At 41.0% G+C, this 24,777-nt stretch overlaps 1 long non-coding RNA gene across 1 annotated transcript; it reads left to right on the top strand.

Moving 5' to 3' along the window:
- Nucleotides 1-145: 145 nt before the first annotated feature.
- Nucleotides 146-23,011, top strand: LOC116102367. The gene is made up of 4 exons (XR_004123101.1): nucleotides 146-293; nucleotides 18,010-18,055; nucleotides 19,887-19,980; nucleotides 22,506-23,011. It is a non-coding gene; the product is annotated as an uncharacterized LOC116102367 (long non-coding RNA).
- The last annotated feature ends 1,766 nt before the right edge of the window (nucleotides 23,012-24,777 follow it).

Consider the following 24,777-nt stretch of genomic DNA (forward strand, 5'->3'; position numbering starts at 1 on the left):
CAGATGGAAGGCGTAATGTCCCACATATTATGGAACATTTTAAGATGTCAGGGGGTCAGGATCTCATCTGACAGATGAACTCATTAGCAACCCGGCCCTCTCAGCAGCATCCGGGGACAGTGTTTTCCACAGTGACTCATAAGGATGGTGCCAGCCGGGCCCACATCGCAGCCTTTTCCATTTCCAGCCCCAGAGTTGTGACGACCTGACACTGTGGTTCTCATGGAATTCTGAAACAAGCCTGGCCTCGTCATCATAATGACCGCTTACTCAGGGCAGCGATGGGACGGAAGGTATGACTAATGGCATTTGGGGAGAGTATGGGGACAAAACCAAAAATTACAGTGACTTTCTGGTTGGGGCACACTGCATAGCAAAGGAACTGTGTATCCACAAACCCAAGAGGTTATGCCTGGCTGAGGAACCAGAGGCAGAAATAAATAGCAGACTTAGGTCATTTCTCATTTTCCAGTGATGTCTTGCAATCCAGAATGGGATTTGGGTAAGGGGACACTTGATAGGTGGGCCCTTCAACATCAAAAGCAAACTGTTTTGGCCTCAGGACCCCAGAGAGACCCATACTGGCATGAAGAACATTCTCAGTTATCCTTCAAATAATGTTTTCTGGCCACTGCACCAATACTCTCCCCACCGCACCTCATAGTATCAGGCATCCTAGTTACGTTTACATCACCACCACCGAAATACCTGACAGAAACAAGGAAGAGAAGGTTTATTTTATTTGGGACTATGGCTTCCGAGCTTCAGTCTGTTGTTGGGGAGCCACTGAATTCAAGCGTGCAGCAAAGAATTGCTCACGACCGTATAGACCAGGAAGCAGAACCAAGGGCTGGGTATAAACTTCAGAGGCCTGCCCTTGGACCCGACCCACTTCCCCTGACTAGTGACCATCAGTGAGAGGTTCCTCAGCCTGCCAACATAGCACTAGCGGGGTGCGCCAACATAAGTGTTCAAAGCAGAAGCCTGGGGGCAGAGCACATTTCAGATTTAAGCTATATCACATTGAAATCAAATCCATGCCAGTTTACAAGCTTAGCCAACTGTGTAAAATGTACAATTTCTAGGTAATCCAGTTTCCATTAGAATTCATATCCTGGATTCACATGTTGCTAAGGGATCCACAGATAGTCTTTGAGCTTAGATGAGTTAGTAATGTCTTACTGAAATTTAGCCTTTCCTCCCATCAAGTGTGAAGGCAACAAATTACATATATAGTACAGGACCTCAACCCTGTCGTAAGTAGAAAGCATGGCCATATTCAAATCCTAGTGCCATCACTGCATATATCTCAGAGCAGTTCATCCATATCACTACTTGAAAAGTCACGGGATTATTAGACTTACTAACTAGATTTTGTTACTTACTTCGGTCACTAAGAAGTACATTGATCAAAATAGTAAAATTTAACTTAGGCAAATTCTGATAAATGTATCTGCTATGTTGATTTCTCTTTCTTTTTATCTGTGCATCTCACAACATCCTGAGGATGACTCCTGAGATGGCCAGGAGTCTGCAGTGTTACTTGTTTAAGAGTGGCATTAAACTGGATATGGTGGCACGTGCCATAATCCCCACCATTCAAGAGGTGACATCAGGAAGACCATAAGTTTGAGGCAAGCCTGGGCTACCTAGTCATTCAAAGCCAGCCTAAGCTATAAAATTTGACCCTTTCTCAAAAAACAAAACCAAGCAAAATCCAAAGTCTTAAGTCCCTTGACTGAATCTTAGAGCCACTGTCAAGAATCTTACAAGAAACAAGGCACAGAAGTTCCCAAGGTTCAAACTGTGAAACCTACACTTGTTGGTTTCCTAAGAACAACTATTAATCTCTCAAAGGAGCAGGAAATATGGCCCACGGTGATAAAAACACAATAAAAATAGACCCTTCAAATGACACAGTGGGGATAATTAGCAGTCATATATATATTATATCTGAGATTAAAAGCAAAACAAAACCATACTATATAGGATGAATACTCCTGAGGATGGAATGGACCAAGTGCTGCCTCAGGAATGTTCATGGAATTAAAAGATATAACAATAGCAACTCAAATACTGGGGTGGGGCAGAGAGTCAGTGAGCTATAAAACAATCTCATGTGGCCTATAGACGCATCTGTGTGCACATGAGTGTATGGCATATGTGCAGGTGACTTCAGAGGCCAGAATAGGACATGATATCCCTTGGAGTCAGAGTTTGGGGCAAATGTGAGGCGCCCACCATGAGAACTGGGACCTGAACCCTGGTCTTCTGTAAAAGCAATGAGGGATCTTAACACTCAGCTGTTTTCACAGTGCAGTGGACATTTTAACAATTTAAATCCTTCCCAATTTATGAAAGCTCCATATCTTTCCATTTGTTTATACTGTCTTCAATTTCTCTCATCAATTTTGTAATTTTTGATACGTAGTTTGAGAAGCATTGGCTTTAATTCTTCTTTGAATGTTTGCTAGAAGTCCTAACTAAAGCCATCAGATTCTGAGCTGTTTGAGTTTTGTTTTTGTTTGTTGTTGTTGTTATTGTTTGTTTGTAAGTTGTTGATTATTGATTGAGTATACTAACTCACACTGAACTCAGATTTTCTACTTATGCCTTGCTCAGTCTTGGTAGGTTTCATGTTTTACAGATTTATCCATTTTTTTTCTGGGTTACCCAATTTGTATAATTGTTCATAATGAAGAAGTATCATTTTTATTCATATATACATATATATGCATATATGTATATATGTGTATATATATATGTGTGTGTGTATATATATATGTATATGTATATACACACACAAGGCCTTATTCATACTAGCAAATGCTTTACTACAAACTATATATCAACTTCAAAACATAAGCCTTTACCCAGGAAAAAAAATCTTTCTGAAGTAAAGGCATTTTAGAACATGCAGATGCTGAATGACTCCTCCCTAGCATACCTGCTCTACAGAGCAATATCAAGAGACAAATTAAAACAGGAACAAAAAATAGATGAGAAGAAGAAAACAAATGACAATATGGTAAATTTAAACTTAGACATATTAAAATTCACTAAATGTAAGTATCCAAAATATAAAATAGTGACAATCACAGCAAATATAATTACAAGACCTGGCTACAGGCTCCGTATTAGAAACACTATCATGCTAAATATAAAAAGCAGACAGGATAAAAGCGCAAGTAGGAAGAGATACACAATGCCGACACTAATGAAAGGAGAACTAGGTGGTTATATTAACTTCAGAGTAGGCCTCAGGAATAAGACTATGCTGTGGAAAGGGAGTGTTGTTTCACACAGTGGTCAACTCCCCAGGAAGACACAGGAATGAGAAATGTGAACCACCTGATAGCAGAGTCTTCAAGAACCATTAAACAGTCTGGCTAGAAATGAAAAGACACAACACAAAACTATACTCAGAGATTCAAAACTCCTTTCTCAGTAATTGATGAGTGCACAGAAAAATCTAGTAAGATTATCAAACACTACAGCTGTATATAAATGCTGACTGTCCCCCCAAAAGCCAAGGGCTTGAGGTTTGGCCCCCAGGATGGTATTATCAAGGGTGCTGTGAACCTCAGAAAGGAGGAGCCTTATGAGACATCCTTAGGTCCTTGGGGAAATAGCCCAGAGGGAGATTATGGGACCCTGGCCAACTCCTTTTTCCCCTTTGCTTCTTGGTGTTGTGATGAGCAGTTTGATCCAGTCAACACTCCCTGTGGGTACTATCAGCACGCTTACCAAGCCCCAAGGCAACAAGTTCAACAAGACTGTCCAACAAGCCTTGGACAGGGGCCCCTAAAACTGAGGACCAAAACCAAACCAAACAAAACCCACCTTTGTCTTCCTATATCCTAATTACCTTTGACTGTAGTGATGGACAGCTGACTAACATAACTCCCAAACATTGAGCTGATTAGTGTTTATAGAAGCCAACTCTACCCAACAACAACAGAATACACACTCTTTTCAAGTGTGACTATCTACCAAAGCAGACATGATTCTAGCCATAACAAGTCTCAGGACGTTTAAAAGAATGAGAGCCATACAAAATAGAGTTGAGATTTTTTTTTTTTTTGAAACTAAGTTAGAAATCAATAATTAGAAGATACATGGATGTTGCTCCTTGTATCTCGAAACTAAGCAAAACATATTTTCTAGAACCCATAGGCTGAAGAATCAACTTTCCCAAAATGTTTATTCAACATAATTTTTCCCATATAATATATTCTGATCACAGCATCTGATCACATCATTCTTCCCTCATGTCCCCCCATAATCTTCCTACTTCCCCAGCTGTCCACCCCCACACCTTCTTTCTCTCTCTCTCTTTAGAAAACAAACAGGCAAATAAAACAACAATTAAACCAGAATAAAATAAAACAATCAGACAGAAAGTGGAAAAAAGCCGGGCAGTGGTGGCTCACGCCTCTAATCCCAGCACTTAGGAGGCAAAGGTAGGCAGATTTCTGAGTTCAAGGCCATCTTGGTCTACAGAGTGAGCTCCAGGACAGCCAGGGCTATACAGAGAAACCCTGTCTCAAAAAACAAAACAAAACAAAACAAAAACCCCAAACAAACAAACAAAAGTGGAAAAAAAGAAAAAGCATGCGAAACACATAGACATTCAGTGACATGCATGTTCAACTGCGCACACACACACACACACACACACACACACACCCCATAAAATCATATTGTGGAAAACTATAATATATAAGATAAAGACCTGTAAGGTTAAAGAAAAACCATGTTTGTATTGTGTTGGTTGTCTACTGCTGGACATGGGGCCTGTCCTTTAGTGTCATCTGTATACTCAGTAAGACTCGGTTAGAGAAAACTGACTTTTCCTCTTCAAGAGATTGTCAATTGGAGATATCTTCTGGGTTAGGAGTGAGGATTTGTGTCTAGATCCCCCTCAGCACTGGCACCCTCTCTGTCTTGGACCTGTGAAGGGTCTATGCATGCTGCCACAGTCTCTGTGAGGTCATGTGAGTGTCAGCCCTATTGTATCTGTAAGACACTGTTTCTTTGGTGTCTTCCATTAGCTCTTACAATCTTTCTTGAGGGGAGGAATTTGACAAAGTCTTTCCATTTTAGACTGAGTATTCTAAAGTTTCTCACTCTCTACACTTTGTCCAGTCATGAGTCTCTGTATTAATTCCCACATACTGCAGGAGGAAGTGTCTCTGGTGATGGCTTAGCAATACAGTGATCTAAAAGTGCATCTGAATGTCATTAGGAATCATTTTATTGCTCCTTTAATAGAAAAGTAGTATTTGGTTTTCCCCTAGGTCCATGACCTATCTAGTCTCATATTCTTAGCTACCACTTAAACAGTGTAAGGCATGGGTTCTATCTCATGGAATGGGCCTTAAGTGCAATCTGATAGTGGTTGGTTACTGCCATAACTTTTGTGCCACTAATACACCAGCATATCATGTACTCAGATCATCATGGTAGATCAAAAGGTTTGTAGCACATAGCATACAGAGTGTGCTTTCAATATCATAAATACTAGTCAGAGTAAAGTTAGAGTAAAGGCTTTAGTTAGGCATCAGCTTGACCTTTTCATGTCAATGAGATATATAGGTATTGCCTTCAATAGTAGGTTCTTACTATCAGTTTGTGGAAAGCAACCAATAGCTTTGGAAATCCCTTGAGTTATTTGAAGGCTTCCATGGGGCCCCTTTGGCCAACAACTTTGTTAGATGTAACCTATTCTTGGCACTGGAGGCTTCACTTGGTGGTGAGAGATGTCCAGTTGGAGCTTTGTCTCCCCCACTGTTCGATGACAGCATTTAGATTTCTCTTTTTATTATGTATATATTCTTTTTTTTTTGAGTTCTCTTTTATTTTTATTATTTTTTTTTAATTTTAGATATTTTCTTTATTTACATGCGAATTTCTCCATTCCCAGTTTCCCCTCCAAAAAACAAAAAAACAAACAAAAACAAACCCCTGTTGCCTGCCCCCTCCCCATGCCTGCCACCCCGCCCTCTCCCACTTTCTGGCCCTGGCATTCCCCTACACTGGGGCTCAGAACCTTCACAGGGCCAAGGTCCTCTCCTCCTATTGATGATCGATTTTGTATATATTCTAAGAAGCTTCTGCTATAGTTGGTTTTCATATGACCCAAAAGTCCAAGGGCTCAGATGGCTTCAGTGGTGTGGCCTGGTAACACTGAAGGAAGCCAAACATCACATTGTACAGACTTTTACAGAAAAAAATGAATACACCCCGACTCCTGAAGTCAGCATTACCCTCATTCCAACACAGACCATTAACCAGAAAAAATCTAGAAACTCAAACCCCTCATGAGCACATTTATAAAATGTTTAATGAAACTATAGCCAATCAGAGAAATTCCTACAAAAGTGAGTTGTTTCCACATTCTTTATTAATAAGAGCAATGGTGTCACCTCATGTTGTTTACTGACCCCTCTCAATAATGCCAGCCCATAAAGGGGACTACTTTATATCATGAAAACTTTTGAAGGTAGAGCTTGTTCATCCTGTTTCTAGATGAATAAAATGAAAACAAGAGATAGTCAAGTCCTTGAGATCACAATCCCACAAATTGGATTTGACTCCAATCTTTTTACTACTCCTCTCCTTGCGAAGGAACACAGGCTTTTCCTGATGGTGTGCCCCACTCTACCTGCAGTGTGGAAAGAGGCTCCTTTATACTTCCTATCAGATATTAGCTTCTGATAAAACCTCCTTCTCTAATGTTATCAAACTGGTCCCTCCAACATGCCGTGTACCAGAACCCAGTCGACCCTTAGCCACAGGATTTTCTAGCATATCTTGAACAAGAATCCAGTAGGTCCTTAGCCACAAGGGTCTCAAGATTCCCAGGAGATGACTGAAGGACCTTTACGGAGCCCTTAGAGTTGCCCCTCAGCATCTGTAGGAGAAGATAGTTCCACACCCTCTGTGTGAACCAGAAACCACAGCAGTTGCTGCTCAAATTCCACGTGTAGAATTTGCATATCATCTCTGAGCATCCTCCCATAAGCTCCAAATCATCTCTAATTCTTCTAATATTGAATACATGGGAAATGCTATGCACATTGCTGCTACATTTTTTCTTAGAAAGTAATGACGAGAAGAAGCTGTGTACATTTTCAGTACAGACATGGTTAAAAAAAAATTTTTTTTTTTGAATCATGGTTGGTTGGATCTGTTGATGCAGAACTTATCCATAGAAAGCCTGACTGTATATGCTTTGCTTTCCCTTATCCTAGCACATGTAAAATAATATTATAAAGGGATTAAAATTATTAATAAAAAGTAGACAATTGTAACAATACACAACTTCAACATATGTGAAAATAGTCCACAATGCACATGTGGAGGTCAAAGGAAAGCTTACAGGAGTCTGACCTCTCCTTCCACAGGCTGGGTTCTGGGGATTGAGTTCAGGTTCTCAGGCTTATCAGCAAATGCCTTTGCCTACTGATCCATCTCACCAGCCTTCTCTGGAAGTATCTTATTGTACTGTACTTCTGCCTTTCGTTGACCACTGGTGGTTCATTGAAAGCAAACCCCTAGGTCAGGGAGAGCTGCTGTAGAAGACCCTGAAGGCATGCCACCACCATCATTTTGCTCACTAGAGTTTCCTCTAACGCCACTCACTGCCTTGCAAGCCAACTGAGTGCATGCCACCCTTACTGCAGACCAAGAGAAGTCTTGAGTTTCGTTTCTGACAAATGTCCTTACTGTCAACCAGAGGAGCTCACACATCCACCTGCTCAACCAGCCTGTATGGAATGGACTAGGATCACATAAAGTCCAATGCAGAGTAAATAGCAAAGCCTCCAGAAAAGCCAAGAAAACCAAATTTTGCTGCTAGCATTAAGACCTAGAGAGGAATGTTGCTATAAAAGAGTCTCATCTGAAATCAGAAACAAGAGGGAGACAATGCGTCTATGACCAGTGGATTCATAAACACTGTTTTACTATAGAGGTATCTTCTTAGGGAAAAGCCCCAAAGAGAAAAAAAAATGCTTCTCAGATAAAATCCAGTGTTCTTATTTTATTTGATTTATGCTAGCTTGCTTTTCCAGATACCTTATATCCAATTTGGTTGAACAAGGAAAGCTTCATCTTCACATGAGGAGAAGGAGGAAGAGGAGGAGGAGGAGGAGGAGGAGGAGAAGGAGAAGGAGGAAGAAGACAGAGGGAAGGAGGGAGGGAGGGAGGGAGGAAGAAAGGAAGGAAGAAAGGGAGGAAGGAAGGAAATGATCTCCACCTTTAATGGTTCAATTTGCAGTCACTGACTTCATGGTGATGTGAAAGGGACATTATACAGTAATAGAAACCATCGTTTGAAGTTTGAATGTTTCCTTTTTCTGGCACAGAGATCTGGCATGGACACTCTCTGACAATGGCAGGCAGGAGCAGAGGGCAGCAGCTCTCAGGCAGCTGCCATGTTCACAGCAGTACTACGGTGCACTGCAATGTCTCCATGCTTCTTAGATAGGTATTTAACCCGTTATATGAGTCTGCCAATATTTTATAATAAAACAGGCTTTGTGTTAGGTGAGTTTGCCCATGTTTAGGCTAGTGTGAGTGTCCAGGGCATGCTTGGCAAGCTAGGCTCCCCTATGACCTCAGCACACTAGATTTAGTGAATACATTTCTACTTAGAATATTTTCAGCTTGCATTGGGTCCCTCGGGACTTAATCCTGCTGTACATCAAGGAAAGTCTGTACAATATATGAATCTGGCCACAGGCTTCGATAACATAAGTCATCACAATGTTATAGTGAGAACATAAAATGCCTGAAATCAATGGCTGGAGAAATGGCTCAGGGGCTGAGTACTGGCTGCTTTCCCACTCCCTGGTTTGATTCCCAGCACACACATGGCAGCTCACAATCATTTATAATTCCAGTCCCTAGGACCTGATTCCTTTCTCTGGATACCAGGCACCATACCAGGTTTGGTGACCAGAGATGCAAACAAAGCATCCCTACATATAAACTTAATAAAAGTAAGTTTTAAATGCATGAAATCAAATATTTCTAATTTGCAAAATAGCAGTCCCTTGGTTGATTATAGAATGGGTATAACGATAGCAAAATAATTTTTACCTGGGTGAAAATCTGAGGAATCCTAAACTCCAAAGTTTAGGATTAAAATACACTGGATTCTCTGCTTCTTGTTTTCTATGCTATGCCAGAAAGGGGGGGTGTCTTTTGTTCTTATTGGTCACTTTGAAAGTATTGTCACATATTTTAATATAGCAACAGATATATTAGAGATAAAGAAGTTGAATGCCCCAATTTTTCATTCATGAAAATTTTATTAGTAATTATAGTACTTACACAAAACATAGAGTTCCACTTCTGGTCATGACAGTGAACAGGTACTGTATCTTTGCACATAGACTCTAGAAAATCAGACAAAATATATGGAATGACAGTACTAAGTTATCACCAGTAGGCCATGCAGACATGTGATTCTCAAGATAAACAAATGAAATCAGCACTAAAGATTGCCCCAGTTTGCTGCTTAGAGGCCGGGTTCAGGCTGCAGTGTGAGGAGGGCAGATCCCTAGAGAGCCAAGTGGTGTCACTGAGTTAGAGTAAGACTTTCCAGAGCTAGAGAGAGGAACTAGATAGATAGAAGGCCATGAATATGGGGGGAGGGTGCTCCTGAATATTTGGTTAAGATTTCCTCTGTACATGTATGAAAAGAAACCACTCAAGTCCAGAAGTAAAATCACTCTGTTAGAGACTGAATGTGTCTTTGAAAAATTCATGTTGAAGGCCTACCCAACTGCAGGGTATCTGCATTTGGAATAGGAAAGTAATTAAGGTTAAATGAGATGATAATGATGCAGCTCTCACCCTCTAGAATTACTGTCATTACAAGGAATAGGAGAGCCCTCCTAACACACTTCGTCCATATTATACGGAAAGGCCATGTGAGGACATAGCACAAAGACAGCACAAAGCCAGAAAGAGAGCCCTTGCCCTAGGACTTCTGGTTTCCGGAGCTCTGAGAAACACTTTTCTACTATTTAAGTCACCCAGTGAGTGACATTTTGTCATGCCAGCAGTAAACAGATTAATATAGCAGTACTCAAGACAGTTCCTGGAGATAGCACAGAATCGGGGCTAGTTCATGATCTCACCACCTACCATGTTTAAGGCACAGAGCACTGGGTAGTGATGGGGCTAACTTATCTTAAGCCTCTGTCATCTTTCCTCTGAGACCTAAGACTGAGCTTGAAAGGGTCAACTGTCCTAATTCTCAGCACTCAGAAAGTATCAGTTATGAACAGAATTAGGGAAATGTGTCCCATTATAAGAACAAAAACCTTAGCTGTTAAGCAGCCATATTGTGGAGATTTCATGAAATCCTAATGCTATGGCTATTTGAACAAGATCAGAACAATGACCATATCAGTTGCTGATCAAACGTGGATGGGAGAATCTGGAGACCCTACCCCTAGATAAAGAGCTACAGGTTTTTTATGTCCATGCTTCTGTGAAGGCAGAGGGACAGGCTGTGGGCACAGGTGAAGGTGGAGCTCCGCATGCCTGACTGACCTTTCTGCCCTCGCTGGCCCCTGCTATGTGCCTCCTTCTGTTTAACTGTCAGATGTCTTCACATAGTGTTCTCATCATGTAACAGATGAAGAAACTCCACAGATAAGCAACTCCCAAGAGTAGAAAGTGCAGGAGAGTGAGCACAGCACACCGCCTAGCATTTAAGAAGACAGGAAGATGAAAAAGGTGCACGTTTCTGCTTGATTTCCAAAGAATGCACAAGTTAAAGAAAATGAAGGGGTGCTTGGAAGCGTGTTCAAGGAAAGCTCTCTCCTCCTTTCTAGTAGCCCTGAGTTTTGATCTACATAAGTAGCTTCCATATTTAAAAGTATTTAAATTGAAGCAAAATGATGGAGGGAATTAAAGCAGAACACGGATCTACAAACACTATAGCCAACTGATAAGATGTTCATAAGGGGGAAATTATTATTTCAAGTAACTGAAGCGCACCAGAGGTGAAGTAGTAGTTTAAGTGAACATTAAAGTTGTAAAAACAAGCAGCAGAATTATGGTTCAGTATAAGCACAGTGGGAAAGCCCTGACCAAAGATCTTTTGTCCTACCTGACTCTTTTTTAAAAAATTATTTATCTATTCACTTTACAACCCAATATTAGCCCTTCTTCTCCACCCAGTACCCCCTCGAGCAACTCCCTCCTATTCCACCTCCCCCTTCTCTTTTGAGCAAGAGAAGCCCCCTCTTGGTGTCGCCCCACCACCACCTAACACTCCCCCCATACACACACATCAAGTCGCTGCAGGACTAGGCGCATCCTCTCCCACTGGGGTCAGACAAGAAGGTCCATTTAGGGGCACTGGATCCACACGCAGGCAAGCAACAGGTTCAGGGACAGCCCCAGCTCCAGTTGTTGGGGATCCACATGATCCAAGCTGTTCACCTGCTACTGATGTGCAGGGGTCTAGGTCCAGCCCGTGCTTGCTCTTTGGTTAGTGATTGAGCCTCTGGAAGTCCCCAAGGGTCTAGGTTAGTTGACTTTGTTGGTTTTCCCATGGAGTCCCTATGCTCTTCAGGTCCCTCAATCCTTTTCTCAACTCTTCTGTAAGACTCACAAGCTCCATCTAATATTTGGGTGTGAGTCTCTGCATCTTTTTCCATTGGCTGCTGGGTGAAGCCTCTCAGAGGACAGTTATGTTAGGCTCCTGTTTGCAAGCATAACAGAGTATCATTAATAGTGTCAGGGTTTGGTTCTTGCCCATGGGATGGGTCTCAATTTGTGACAGTCATTGGTTGGCCATTCCCTCAGTCTCTGCTCCATCTTTGTTCCTGCACATCTTGTAGGCAGGACACATTTTGGGTTGAAGGTTTTGTGTGTGGGTTGCTGTCCTTATCATTGGGAGTCTTGCCTGGCTATAGCAAGTGGCCCTACCTGACACTTTTTGGACAAAGATTTTCCTTTACAACTCTTGCTATTTTGTGTAGATCAAAAATTTATCAGTAGATAGCAACATGGGCTGTCATTTTGATGACCATTTCATAAATAAAGAATTTGTCATAGCATGGTGCCAGTGCAAATATTGAAAAGGTATTTAATTAATCTAATGAGCTGATTGGCACAGTGTGGAGGAGATCCCACACAGTGCTGACTCAGCACAAATTTGAGCTGCAGTCATTAGTTAATTTCTTGGACTCAAGATAGAGAATCTTCTTAAGAACCAATAAAAGATGCGGGTTTAATTTTCAATGTTGGGCATTTGGAGTAAAGGGGTTATAATTTCATGTTTTAAAAAAGCCCTTTGGCCAGGCAGTGGTGGTGCACACCTTTAATCCCAGCACTTGGGAGGCAGAGGCAGGCAGATTTCTGAGTTCGAGGCCAGCCTGTCTAGAGAGTGAGTTCCAGGACAGCCAGGGGGCTACACAGAGAAATCCTGTCTCGAAAAACCAAAGGGGAAAAAAAAAGCCCTTTGGGGGATATCAGTGGATACAAATAATAGGTAGTTGTTGGAAAACAATCTTAAGTGGAAAATAACTGCTTATAAACTAGATACTTGCTCAAGTTATTGTATATGTTTGGTGACTGAAAATAAAGTATGGTAAATCCTAATGTCTGTCCAGTGGTATTCAAGTAAATGGCAGAAAGCTTGATTATACCTGAGTCCAAAGGACCAGAAGACTTTTAACTTGGGCATTTTTTGTTGTTATCAGACATGAATGATTGCTTCTTTTTTGAGACAAGAATTCTCTGTGTAGCCCTGGCTGTCCTGGAACTCACTCTGTAGACCAGGCTGTCCTTGAACTCAGAAATCAACATGTCCCTGCTTCTTGAGTGCTGGGATTAAAGGTGTGTGCCACTACTGTCCAGCTACACTTAAACATTTTATTTTCCAAATGTTTAAATAAAGTTGATTAGCACTGAACAAAGGATTTTTTTTTCTATTTTTGATATTTTAAAAGACATTTGACTGAGCCAATCATAGTATCACATGACTTTAATCCCAGCATCTGGGAGACAGAGGCAGAAGGATTGCTGGTTGAGGTCAGCCTGGTCTACACAGTGAGTTCCAGGACCATAAGAACTACATAGTGAGAGCCTGCCTTGACAAAGAAAAGGCACTTGACTCTTTAGAGCAAAAATAAAAATAAGATATTGTGGATTTGATCTATATGTAAAAAATACAATGATAGTTACAACACAAAGTTAAAGAGAACCAAGTGGAAACTCACTGTTAAAGGGTCATGCATTGTGCCAATTCAGGCAGTGTTCTCAAACCCCAAAAGACCACCAAAGAGCCAATTCCATTGCAATCACACTCAGGACTTTATTCAGGTTCGAGCTTGGGCTCACTGCTGACTCTAATGCATCAGGACAAGAGGATGAATTCCCAAGCCCAGTTTCAAGCAAGCATTTATAGAGACAAGAAAACATGCAAGGGGGTATTCAACGTGGCACACATCTGATTGGTGGGCTAGTGTTGAATTTGCTGCTCTTTAGAATGATTGGCTGGTGCTGGGAGCCAAGCCATAAACTTTCATAAGTAAATATCTTCAGGTACAACTGCCACTTCTGGTTTCTTCCTGATTGGTGGTTGATAGGGAGTGACCTGGAAACTGGTGCTAGGTGCAGGCTTGGTTGTTAACTCAAGTTCAACCTTAGGTCAGGTTCTCTGAGATGTAACCTGAACCCAAGATGGAGTTGGTCTGGTCTCTCACATGTACTATATAGACTATAAAATACTATTTGAAATAAAATGAAGATAATTCAATATATAAACGTGTATGCTATGAATACATAAAAGTACATATTTCATATATCCTGTAGATATATTCACATATATTGTTAAACCCATGAATAGCCACAGAAAAAATAAAATTAAGAGATGCATTGATAAGATGACCATGGAGATATAACAGGATTAGAAATATGAGTCTATGGGCTAGATATATGGCTCAGTAGTCAAGAGCACCTACTGCTCTTCCAGAGGATCTAAGTTTGATTCCAGCACCCATATCAGGTAGCTTACAACCATGTGTAATTCCAACTTCAAGGGATCTGAGGCTTCTAGACACCAAGGGCACAAAGGTCATATACACATGCCTGCATGCACACACACACACACACACACACACACACACACACACACAAAACCCTGTACATACTTTAAAATAAAAAAAATTAAAATGATCCAAACTGAAAGGGGAAATGCAAACTTAGAATCTGTAATGGTTAATGTTGCTTGTATGCATATGAGATTGGCTGAAGACACTTCTGGGTACGTGACATTTCCAGCGAAGATTGGCTCATGGGTAAGTGACCCCTTAACAAATTTATAATAACATGATGGTATTATTGGGAGGGATAAAAGTAGGAGGTGGGTTCAGATTGAGGAAACAGGTCACTGAGAACCAGGGGCTCTCTCTCTCTCTCTCTCTCTCTCTCTCTCTCTCTCTCTCTCTCTCTCTCTCTCTTTCTGCTTCCTAGCTATCGTAATATGAACCACTCTATTCTCCCATGACTGGTATCATGAGCCAAAAGAAACATCTCCTTCCATTGGTATTTTCACAGAAATTTTGAAATAATTACATAAAAGAAACTTTAGTAAACTGCTAATAAAATTGTAGCAGGATAGAGTAAATTGAGTCATGTTGATAATGATGATAAATGCAGACGGCATAAATACTCTCTAAAAAGGCAGAATGCTAGATTAGATTTTACAATGGTGCCTACGAGAGGTCACTTTACAGGGTTGGAGAGATGGCTCAGTAGTTTAGAGTACTGGCTACTCTTCTAGAGAAACCAGTTTAGATTTCCAGTACGTACATGGTGGCTCACATTTGTACTCCAGCTCCAGAAGATTTGATGTCCTCTTTTGGCTTCCCCAGGCAGCAGGCTTACAAATGGTACATAGATGTGCATGCAGGCAATACATCTGTGGTGGTTTGAGTGAGATGTCCCAATAAGTCTGGGGATACTTTGAATACCTAATCCCCAGCTGGTGGCTGTTTGGGGAAGACTAGGAGGCCTGGCCTGCCTCGAGAAAGTATGTCATTGGGGCCAAGGTTTTGAGGCTTCAAAAGACAAGTGCCATTTCAAGTTAATACTCTCTGCTTCCTACATGTGGTTCAAAATGTATGCTGCCAGGTGCTGTTCCGTCACAGTGTCTGCTGCCCACTGCCACAGTTTTCCACTGTGACGGTAGTGGAGTCTTAGACTCTGAAACCATAAGCCTGAATAAAACCTTCTGTAAGTTGCCTTGGTCATGGTGTTATCTAAGAAAAGTAACTAAGACACACTCATATACATCAAATAATTTAAAAAATTGTAAAGCCACTTTAAATAAAAAGTTACAAATGTGTTTTTTTAAAGGGCAGGGGGATAAACACACACACACACACACACACACACACACACACACACACACACACACAAACCATAGCCATTCAGAAAAGTGCTAACATGGAAGACCTAAAATGGCATTCTTAGACAAGTTTTTGTGTGGGGCTGGCTTTTGGGCTCCTGTTTGGATTTTGAGAATGACACTCCTTTCTCAAAACAAACAGTAATGCCCCCCCCCCAAGCCTAAAACAACTTTTACAATCAATGAAGCTTACATTGAATTGCTTACTGTCTACAGGTCTAGAATTTTGTATACTAGGCAGACAGTGTCTACATAATCAACTGCTGCCCCCTCCCCCAGCAACAATAAAGACTTTGGACATTGGATCCTTAACTTCCCTAACAAGATAGGTAGGTGCCTTGTTGGTGGCTAGAGAAATGAGTATCTGTACATTTTATTTTGCTCTGTATCTTTTCATTATGGACTTGAGCCAGCTGGGTGATGGTGGCACACACCTTTAATCCCAGCACTCAGGAGGCAAAGGCAGGTAGATCTCCCAGAATTCAAGGTCAGTCCGGTCTACATAACGAGTTCCAGGACAGCCAGGGCTATATGCAGAGAAAACCTGTCTTGGTAAACACACGCACACACCTATGTGCATGCATGAGACCAATCAAGCCATGGAGAGCAAGCCAACAGACAGCACCCTCCATATCCTCTGCCTCAGTTTCTGCTTCAAGAGTCCTGCTCTGACTTCCCTCAGTGATAGACTACAAGCTTCAGAGTAAAATTAACCATTTCCTTCCCTTGTTTTGTTTGTTTGTTTGTTTGTTTGAGACAGGGTTTCTCTGTGTAGCCCTGGCTGTCCTGGAACTCACTCTGTAACCCAGGCTGGCCTTGAACTCAGAAATCCACCTGCCTCTGCCTCCCAAGTGTTGGGATTAAAGGCTTGAGCCACCACTGCCCGGCTGCTTTTTGATGTTTTATTATAACATTAAGACGGAGTTAAAGTAATCAGGACATGACAATTCCAGATGTGTGTGCAGCCATCAGTACATCAAAACAAATGAGGCAAAAACTGAAAAGAGCTATAAGGGAAAGCACATGACATTTTTGTAGATTGAAATTTCAACATTCATTTGTCTGTAATTGGCTACAAGGATATACATAAAAAACAATCAAATACAATATTAGAAATCAATAGGTCAATACTTGAGACATCTTTAAACATTTAGAAATTAAACGAAACACTTTAAAAGTCAAGAGGAAACAACAGAAATTAGAAAATATTCAGAACTGAAAGTAATATGTTACATTTTATATATAGTACATGTAGGCTCAGCCTGGCGGCAGGCAGAATTACAGCCCTGTAATTCCAGCTACACAGGAAGCTGAGGCAGGAGGACTACAAGTTTAAGTCCTGCCAAAGCTATAGAGTTGGTTCAAATCTACCTAAGGTAACAGCAAGAGTCTGTCTCAAAAAAAACAAAACAAACAAAAACAAAAAACAAAAAAAAACTAACCAAGCAAACAAAAAAACACAAGCAAATACAAAAACAACAACAAAAAGGTGTTTTTTAACAGACTAGAGTTTGAGTTCCAGGACAGAGTATTGGCCCAGTGTGCAAGGCTCTGGGCTCAGTTGCTAGTATACACCCTAAGGAAATAAATAGTTACTAAGCTTGTGTTAGCAAGAAAATTAATCACATTAAATCTTTACATTAGGAGAAGGGTAAGCTGATGAATTATAAAGCACTGAATTCCAACCAGTGCTAGGGAGACACCTAGCTTCTCACACGTACATCCCATTAAGAAATCAGACCAGTGGGGTTGGGAGGGGTCCTCTGCTCTCCCGGTTCTTCACCCATGTTCATCATTTCCAACTCACAAAATTACAAATGTACTGCTCTTATAAAAATTTTTTTAAAGTTATAACAAAAAGTTCTTGGCCAGATGGCACTGCATAGCAAAAATCTGTCTATTTGAGATGGAAAATGAATAGAAAAAATATTCCTAAGCTTATTTCTGCTCTAAAGTCCATGACTCCCCATTCTTGGTAGTTAGATACAACTCAGAGCCAGTGAAGGCCAGCAGCATGTATTCAGTGTGTATTCCTGGGGACAGCAGTGGCCTCCTGCATCACATCCTTGCCCAACACCAACACTGTGGCCTCTCTCTAATTCATGTCTTTACCTTAGACTGATAGCGAGTGTGCTTTTAAAAATTACATTTATTGGTTTATTTTAAGGCAGGGTTGTGTGCTACAGCCCTGTGTGAAGAACTATAGGAGTAGGTTCCCTGGTTCCACCGCACTGATACCAGGGATTAGACTCAAGTCACCAGGCTCTATAGCAAGCACCTTACACCCAGAGCCATGGAGACACTCCACTAGGTGACCATTGCCCTGAACTTGCAAGAACTATAAACCATTGTCTTCTTTTAGAAGGCTGGGTGTTTAAAGATATTTGAGTAATTGCCTGATTTTCTGAAGCCATAGAAAACCAGAAAAGATGTTGTAAACTCACACAAACACAAAGAACTATCTAGCTCACCTATCTGAAGTTATCACTACAGGTTTTTAAAATGAAAGGTGAAGGTGACAGCCACATAACCCCGTCTTCCCTTTCTTTTCTAATTTCATCCAGATGACTTCTTCCTGAATTCAGCCAAATCAAAATCCTACTAACTCAGGTCAGTCTTTCTGGGCCTCCCAGACTGGATCTGGCCCCGTTGTAGTTCTTAGATCCTGGTTCTTTCTAGTATTGCAGGAGACAGCTGTATATTTAGATCTTCAAGCTCTGCCTACCACCCTATCCCCACCCCTGGAACCTCTCTTTATCAGATCACTCATCCTACTTACTAATGCTCTTATCCATCAGGAATTCAGTCTGTATTTGTTGAATAGGTGGTTTAACTTTTCATTCAGAACACTGCAGTGACTACAGTTTCCACCAATTAAGATTGAGTTGAGGGCCAGTGAGATGATCACTCAGCCCAGTAAAGCCACTTGCCACTGATCCTCATCAGCATCTAGAACCCACACAGTAGAAACAAAACTGTATGTTGTCCTCTGACCTCTGCCTGGACATGATGGTACACATGCCCTTCTCCCCCTGCAATAAATATAATAAATTTAAATATAATTTTTTAAAAAAAGATTCAGTTGAACATGACACAACAACATAACTTAGCTAAGACAATCCTTAACTGCCTGAAAGTAAAATAAATAAATAAATAAATAATAAAATAACTCAACCATCTGCTAATAATGCCAAAATCATTGGATTGACTTTGCCAGCATTTGAAGATTCCAGCCACCTGTGGTGTGATGAAAGCTATGAGCTACATGTAACAATGCACCCCCACAGAATTAGGTGGGAACCCTGGGTAAAAGTTTATGTGGGGCAGAATATATAGGAAGTAGTAGAAACTTAGTTTGGTTTATTCAAGTCTTTGAGCCTGCGATGTGTCATTTTAAGATTTCATATTGAAAGATGCTGGACAACAAAAACAACAGGAGGTGTCAATTACTTTTTCTTAATATCTGAATATGAAAATTAATATTCCCAACATATCCTAATAGATTGAAATCCAAAAGTATGAGGAATCCAGATTTATTGACCGTCATCCAATGATCTCTCTAATTTGGTAATTGGAGAAATAGGTCCAATATTGTACAATCCATATACACTTTCAGCTTGTTTGTATGTGACAGTGTCTTGCTGTGTACAACATAATGGTCTTGTGATCTTGCTTCTCCTATCTCAGCCTCTCTATTAGTAGTATTATTTATTTCATGTTTTTACACTATGCTATGGTTTTCAAAACAGCTTACATATTTTAAAAGTATTTATATACTCAAAAGAAATGTAGACAATTAAATTGGGAGGGATTTTGTAAGAGAACAACAAAGAGTAAGACTGAATACATTGCTTGATGTTTATAATTCTTGTATCAAGTTACTACAGTAAGAGCCAAGATTTTAAGCTCTACTAAATACAAAACAAACAAACAAACAAAAAGACTTTATATATTTATGTTCATTTAAGAAAATATTAATAGTGATGTATTATTTTGAAATATACAGTTAATATGTTTGGAGTTATTTAAAATTTATATTGAGAAAAATGTTTGTATTTTCAGTATTGTCATAGGCAGCATCTACATAAGACTGTTAAATTGATTATTGTTTTATATCAAACAACTTTTATAATACTCATTTTTATTGTTATAATATTTTATAAATTTTAAAGAATATGACAAAAAAGATATTGTAGGTATCGAAGGGGGGTCTCTGGGAGGAGTTGGGATACAAAAGGAAAACGATAATGTGATTTAATTCTATTTACTTAAAATATGTTTTTAAATGTTAACAAATTCAGATAAATTGAAATCATGTAACTTTTCTCATTATAATGCAATAAAACTTAAAATAAATAAATAAATAAAGCGATGTGCATTTCTCATTAGACACCTCATGTGAACTCTTGGAATAATTGGGAAACTCTTCTCTCATGCTCAGGGCCTATCTGAACATCCATGAGTGTGGTGTCTAGTGCTATGGAGTGTCCTGGAGAAGGATGATGCTCTCCCTTCTAAGTCCCACAGTCTAGAAGGTACCAGAGGGAGGAGATAGAGCATGGTGGGAAAAGCCACAGACCCATAAGGAGAACAAGGGATAGAGTGGGATTGGAAGGAAGTTGACTGTGGTGTGTGCTGGGGAAGACCCCTAAGGTCGACCTTATAGGAATACTCAAGGTGCTGTTAGAAAGATTTCCAATATGGGCAGATTTGCTTTCTTTTTATTTGAACAAGGAACTCATTTAGATACATGTGAAAATTCCAAGTTGAAGGAGTTAATATGTCCATTTCCCCCATGGAGTTGGGGACTGTGATCTTTGTGGGTTTTTTTTTTTTTAGGGGGGGAAGGGCGGGACATGAGACCAAGAGAGAGCAAGCATCTCAGTTTTTAAGGAAATAGCTCAGACTAGAATCCAGTTTAGTCTCCACTTTCTAGGTCAGGGTACACTGGAAACACCAGAAACCACTCTGTTTTGATCAGAAAGGGATTTGATACAAGGATGTATGCTTTTTAAAAGCACTGGAAGGTTCCAGGCACAGACGGCAGGATGGGCGGAGAGGAACTACGAATACAGCTGTGTGGGGCTGCCACTGCAGAATGGGGGGAGGAGGGACACCCACAAACTGTGCGAGACACACTGCCTACGCACAGCACTCAAGTGAGCCAAGAACCAGAGTAGAAATTTGAGCTCCCACGCCAATGGGTGGTTTTTAAAACAAATGTTTTTATACTTTATTGATTGATAGATTGACTGACTGACTGATTGATTTAGTGTGCCTCTGTGCTCATTCGGAAGGCAGGGGACAACTTACAGAAGTCACTTTTTTCCTTTCCTTCTACTGTATAGGGTTTCCAGGACCACACTCAAGTTTTCAGGCTTGATACCAAGCACTTTAACCACAAACCATCTTGCTGGCTCCCAAAGAGTAGTTTTTGGCTCCCAAGCAAAAATGACAAAAAGGGTCAGGGAGCCTCCTCTATCCTGACATTGCAGAAAAAGGTTGGAACTGTACTGTCTAGGGCGGACTCCAGCATAGCCTCTGTATCATTTGTCATCAGAAGAAACAGAAGTGGTTGGCATCTGAATGAGTTTAAAATGGAGTGACTGGCATCCAAAAGTTGAGCTGCAAGGGATCCTGGAAATGTTAACTTAAAAAAAAAAAAGGCACTTACAGAGAGAAGGAGAGAGGGGTGGGTGGGTCATGTGTTACATTAAACTCCATTTGGAGGTTGGAAGACCACCTGTGAGAGTTGATGTTCTACTACATGAATCCCAGGAACTGAACTCAGGTCATCAGGCTTGGCAACAGACTCCTTTACCCACTGAGCCATCTTGACAGCCAGAAAAGTTGATAACCTTCTAGTCTCGTGTAGACAAATTGCAGCTAAAAGACAAAATGGTGGAGTCGACTCACAGTACTCTCCTCACTCAGCTTTCAAACAGGCTTCCCCTCCTCCCCTCCACTCCAGACCCCCATCTCCCTTTTCTTCCTTCCCCTCTAACTCCTTTTGCTATTGTGTTGGGTGTTTTGTTTGTTTGCTTGCTTTTTGAGATAGAATGTCATCATGCAGCTCTGGTTGGCCTTGTACTCAAGATTCTCCTGCCTCTGCTTCCCAAGTGCTGAGGGAAGTGTCACCACACCCAGCTCCATAAAACCTTTTCTTAATGTTGAAAGCACTGTAAAACTGAGAGTAGATTAAGTTTGTACTTAAAACATAGCCTCTCTGACTCTTACCCTTAAAGGCTATATGCATCCTGAAAGAGATTGCTCCCATCCAGGCCTAACACTCAGAGGATTTTGGAGCCGGAGGGAACTCACTTCGCCCTCATACAAATACTAGGGAAAGAAAAGCTCAGAGAAGTCCTGGGAGTTCACTTTCAGCATTGAACATTCAGAACCAAATAATCCTCAATTTGTATAAATACTTGCTATTCTAGGAGGAAGCTCCTAAAATTATATTTTCATAGGCATTGAAAGAGTTTACCCACCACAGAGGTAGATGTGAAACTGAGCAGCCTTGTCATGCCTGGGGCAAGCTGCAAGTGCCCCTCCGATTTGCCCCCTAATTTGCCAAACCATGGGATGACAAACCTACAATTGGAGCTGTATTTTTAAATCATCTGAGTTTTATGTGGCACTTTTCCCCTCTGCACACAGTCTGGCCAAATGCTGTTATTTTCACAGAGGAAATACTCAGAGTGGGCTCAAAATTACTAGGCACATTTAAAGTCAGGAAGAGGCAGTGGGTTTTCTGGGGCCACCACCAAGCTGGACTCCACTCAGTTGTCTCAGCCACATGATGCCACAAAGTCTAGCACCTGGGACAGCCATGGCCTGACCTTGGAATGGGGAGACAGTGGCTTCTAGTCTTTCTATGCAAATCTGTGTGAGACCTTAGAAGCCATTAGAAAATTGCCTGCTTTGGCTTCAGAATTAGGAAAGAGTCTGGCCCTGGATTCCATGTCATAGAAAATGTCAGCTATGTTCTTGTTGTTTCTGTGGTAAAATGTTCTTACTCTACCCCCCAATGAAGCTCATGACATTTCATCTGTTCTAGAAATGACAGAAGACAGGTCCCTCTGGGATTCACGCGCCTCTGCTGGGATTTTCACACCGTTCGCCATGTTAACATGAAGCAACAGCTGGGTTGAAGAGAGCTGATAAAAATAGCAATGTAACTCTGCAAGCAGGCTGCACGAGGAAGGGGGGAGTCAAGCCTACAGTATGGGGTGGCAGAGATTTCTTTGCTTTTCTGACTCCAGATTTGCTCATCCTAGAACCCCAATTTTTCAGAAAGGGCCAAGCAAATTGATTTTCCATCTCTATATATGTTAAGTAGGAGACTGAGAGGACAGCCAGGCTTTTTTCAGTCTTCTTCAGTGCTCTGGTTTGTAGGCAACTGGTCGACCCACTTGTTAGCCAGTAGATCAGACGCCTGGGTCCTGCAGCCCCTGAATGAGTGAGCTGAGCCAACTTTAGGGATTTGACTGTTTAAGGTTGCTGTATGTCGATGCAGGAACTTCCCACAGTTTCCCTGTCTTTCCATTCATTAAAGTGAAGCTTGCAACTGAACATTCTGACATAACGTAGCTGAGATTTTTGGCAGCAACATTAACCATACTCAAGAGTTTCCTCAGACGATGTTAAATTTTCATATCCTCGGAAATACTTCCCACCTTTCTTTAATAACCTGAGCAAACACACCCCTCCCAGGACTTCATTGTTCCACCACCTCCCCTCACTGCACATAAGCTCCTTTTAGAAGTATGTTGGATGTGTGTATTTATAGAATCCAGATGTATATAGGTGGGTTAGAATTTCACATCTTACAAAAACCAGTCATCTGAATGGACCTTACAGAAAAGTTGGTGAATTTTTTTATGTGTGTGTGTGTGTGTGTGTGTGTGTGTGTGTGTGTATGTGTGTGTTTGCTACATAAGACCATATTATTTTCTCCTCTTAAACTTTTGGTCATTTTACTACAAAATTATATATTTTCAAAAGACATATATTCATGAGCTATCATTCCTGGGGTCTGAAAATAAATTTTTTTTTTACATATTTTAAGTCAATAAAGAAAATAAGAGTTTAAATGGAATGGTGGCAAGATGGAGGTTCCTCTCATCCTCCATAGTGAAAAACAGAGTCTTACTATCTGCCTTTATTCTGGTAAAAATTTAAAGTGAAATATTAGTTGGTTAGTTTTTTTTCTTAATTGCTCTAAGACTCATTTTTATTAATATGCAAAGCAGAAAGTGCCAATGTCAGTGGACAGTCAGAAGGAATTCATGCTTGTTAAGCGCCCACACAATGGGAAGCTTGTATGCTTCTTGGATGGCCAGTGGTCCGGTAAGTTCTTCCTTTCAAATGTGGTGGTTGTAGTCTGAATGACAGTGACTGGCAGCAGTTACTGTTCCCTCAAACTTTCACAAACATTTCATAACATAACACAATGTGGCTAACTGGAACCTTAACCCAGTTTGTGACATTTCAGAACCTAAGAAGCCCTACTCAAATTTGGTTGTTGAGAGAAAAATATGGTCTTATGTAGCACACACACACACACACACATAAAAAAAAAAAATTCAGTTTGGTACTCCTCACCAACTATGCTGGTAAAATACACAAAGGTAGGTAGACTGAGGTCGGTGTAGGAATGGCATTGTATTTCAAATCAACACTTTACAGCCCCTGTGTTCTGGATAGGGGAAGAAATGCGTAAAGTATTTTAAAACTCAGCTCAGCTGATGCAGCTAAATGGAACTCAAATTCCTGCTTCCCTGGCTCAGTGGTTGACACAATAGCCAACTGCATGAGCTTGCATTTGTCACCTGAATCTTTTGGACTCATCACGTCTCAAGTCTCTGGGCAAATTAAAATTAAATGTGATGATTTCTATTGACTTCTTCCTTAAACACGTGCGGGCACTAAAGAGAGAGGGGCCGGGGGAGGGGAAAGCTCCCAGATGGGGTTTTGGAATCTGATTTCTTCAGCCAGTGATTTTTATAAATGTACCAGGCCCGACTTGCTTGGAGATCCAGATGCTAAAATTGTGTTGCAGCAGTTTGGCCAGCTTCTGAGGAAGCGGGGCTGCTTCCTGTGTGCATTTGTCAAGGTGTCTGTGGCTTTCGTCCTTCCACCCACCGAGGCACACCTGGCCAGAGTGGGTGCCTCAAACAGTTGGGTCAAGTCCAGTCAGGTCAACAGACAGATCACAGAGCCCAGAGAGTAAGGACATGTGGGCACCTTGGTTTCCTAGATTAAAAAAAAAAAAAAAGTGAGAAGTGTCAACTAGCAGCCAAGGTACTCACGACTCAGGAGGCTGGTGG

The sequence above is a fragment of the Mastomys coucha genome, unplaced genomic scaffold (genome assembly GCF_008632895.1).
Source record: "Mastomys coucha isolate ucsf_1 unplaced genomic scaffold, UCSF_Mcou_1 pScaffold21, whole genome shotgun sequence".
Classification (NCBI taxonomy): Eukaryota; Metazoa; Chordata; class Mammalia; order Rodentia; family Muridae; genus Mastomys; species Mastomys coucha.